This window comes from Cherax quadricarinatus, chromosome 51 (assembly GCF_038502225.1).
Source record: "Cherax quadricarinatus isolate ZL_2023a chromosome 51, ASM3850222v1, whole genome shotgun sequence".
NCBI lineage: Eukaryota > Metazoa > Arthropoda > Malacostraca > Decapoda > Parastacidae > Cherax > Cherax quadricarinatus.
In genome coordinates this window covers 16,804,672-16,807,171 of record NC_091342.1, presented here as the reverse complement: position 1 = coordinate 16,807,171, position 2,500 = coordinate 16,804,672, and the positions used below count along the sequence as shown (strand labels likewise).

The following is a 2,500-nucleotide window of genomic DNA, read 5'->3' as shown; positions in this document are numbered from 1 at the left end:
GTCCTTAATCTGATCACCTGGTCTTTGACTGTTGTCTTCCTCCTGATGTGGCTATACAACAGTTTCGGGTCAGTCTTGATTCTCGATGCTATGTCATTTTCATACTGTCGCTGGGCCTCCCTCCTTACCTGTGCGTACTCATTCCTGGCTCTGCGACTGATCTCCCTATTTTCGTGTGTTCTCTGCCTTCTGTACTTTTTCCATTCTCTATTGCACTTTGTTTTTGCCTCCTTACACCGTCGGGTGAACCAGGGGCTTGTTCTGGTCTTCCCGTTGTTACTGTTGCCCTTGGGAATGAACCTTTCCACTGCCTCCTTGCATTTTGTTGCTACATATTCCATCATTTCATTTACTGGCTTTCCTGCCAGTTCTCTGTCCCACTGGACCTCCCGCAGGAAGTTCTTCAACCCTATGTAGTCCCCTCTTTTATAGTCAGGTTTTTCCCATTCTACTCCTGTTATTCTCTCCACTTGCAGCTCTACTATGTATTCAAAGCACAGAACCACGTGGTCGCTAGCTCCTAGGGAACTCTCATACTTGATGTCCTCAATGTCTGAGCTGCCCAGGGTGAAAACAAGGTCCAATCTTGCTGGTTCATCCTCCCCTCTCACTCTGGTAGTGTCCTTAACATGTTGGTGCATGAGGTTTTCCAGCACCACGTCCAACATCCTGGCTCTCCATGTTTCGGGACCCCCATGTGGCTCCAGGTTTTCCCAGTCAATCTCCCTGTGGTTGAAATCCCCCATAACCAGCAACTTTGCTCTGCTGGAGTGAGCTCTTCTTGCCACCTCAGCAAGTGTGTCCACCATTGCTCTGTTGCTCTCTTCATATTCCTCTCTTGGCCGCCTGCAGTTCTGTGGTGGATTATACATCACTGCAATGACCACTTTGTGTTCCCCCGACTGAAGTGTACCTGCTATGTAGTCTCTTTCTCCCGTCTCATCTATTCCTTCCATTTTCTCGAATTTCCATCTGTTTTTTACGAGCAGAGCAACCCCACCTCCCCCCCTGCCCCTTCTATCTTTCCTCATGATCTGGTATCCTGGTGGGAAGATTGCATCTGTTATTGTCTCCATGAGTTTTGTTTCTGTAACTGCTATGATGTCTGGGGACTTCTCATTGATTCTTTCTTGCCATTCCTCATGTTTATTCGTTAATCCATCTGCATTTGTGTACCAAACCTTCAACTTCTGTTCTAATACTGTAACTGTGGTGCGGGGGGTGGAAACAGAGGGATCGGTGTGTGATGGTTGGTTTGGATTGTTCAGTTGCCTTGGGGGTGTCGTGGCTGGAGTCCTTCTGCAGGTGTTTCTGGGGGGTGCGCTTGTCCTTCCATTTGATCCTGGGTTATTCTGCTCTCCTTTTTCATTTCCTCCCATTTCTCCTTTCGTTTTTGAACTCTCTCTTTCATTGTCTTCCTTTCGTCCTGTGTTCTGTCTCGGTCGAGGTACACACTCCGGAACTCCTGCTTGCCTCTCAGCCGTGCTTTCTCCTGCAGGATCATGGTTCGGGTTGATTCTGCCTTGAAAATTACTTTGAGAGGCCGATTCCTTTTCTTTGCGAACCACCCAATTCTCCGAAAATTTGCCACCTGGGTCATGTCCCACTCGCCTATCACCTTCATGATGTCTTCAATCGCTTTTTTCTCCTCCTGCTTTCTTTCATCATAAGTTTCCCCTTTAGCTTCGTCTAGCCCATAGACAAACACGGATCTCTCCCTTTCCACCTCCCACTGTGACTCCCATTGCATCCTCTGATGTGTTTTAGTTCCTTCCCGTGGAGTGTTCCTTCCTTCAGTCCCTTCCCTCGTTATGGCCCCTATGCTTCTTGGTTTATCCTTCCTGCTCACCTGCTCCTGGCCCCCACAGGTATCTGGTAAGGTCCTTGCACATGTCCTAGTTCCTTCGATGTCTTCCAACCTCTCTTTCTGTCCTAGAGTGCTCCCTGTCTTTGTTTTGGCCCCATGTGGGTTTGACAGGACCTCTGCATACAGTTTAGTTTCCATGCTTCCTTCGGACCTGTTGTCTGTGTTCGATGTAGCCATTGCCGATGCTACTTCTGTAATATCTTTGTCTCGGTGCTGTTTCAGATGTCTCAGCTCCTCTTCTAATCTCTCTATCTTGATTTCTGCTTCTGTGGCCTGTTGCTTCCACCTTCTGCATTCTGCTGCTAACCTCTCTTCCATCTTCCTTTCCAGCTCATCTAGTCTCCTTCCCCAGTCTTCCTCCCTTTTTTTGAGCTCTATCTCCCATTCCTCCCTCTCTGATTCGTCCTTGGAACCCCTTGTCCTCATCCTGGTTAGGGGGAGGGGAATAGATGGTTAGGAGAGGGGATGGATGGTTGTGGGGGAGGGGGAGGATGGTTATTGGAGGGGTAGAGATAGTTGGGGAGGGAGTTAGATGGTTTGGGGGAGAGAGGGGATGGATGGTTATGGGGGAGGGGGAGGATGGTTATTGGAGGGAGGGAGGTTGTTGGGCGGGGGTTAGACGGTTTGGGGAGG

General features: G+C 49.1%; 1 long non-coding RNA gene across 1 annotated transcript in view; it reads right to left on the bottom strand.

The window, feature by feature from the left end:
* The window catches only part of LOC138854188 (uncharacterized), a 463,374-nt gene that overhangs the window by 239,886 nt on the left and 220,988 nt on the right, over positions 1-2,500 (bottom strand). The gene's annotated exons all lie outside the window — the stretch shown is intronic.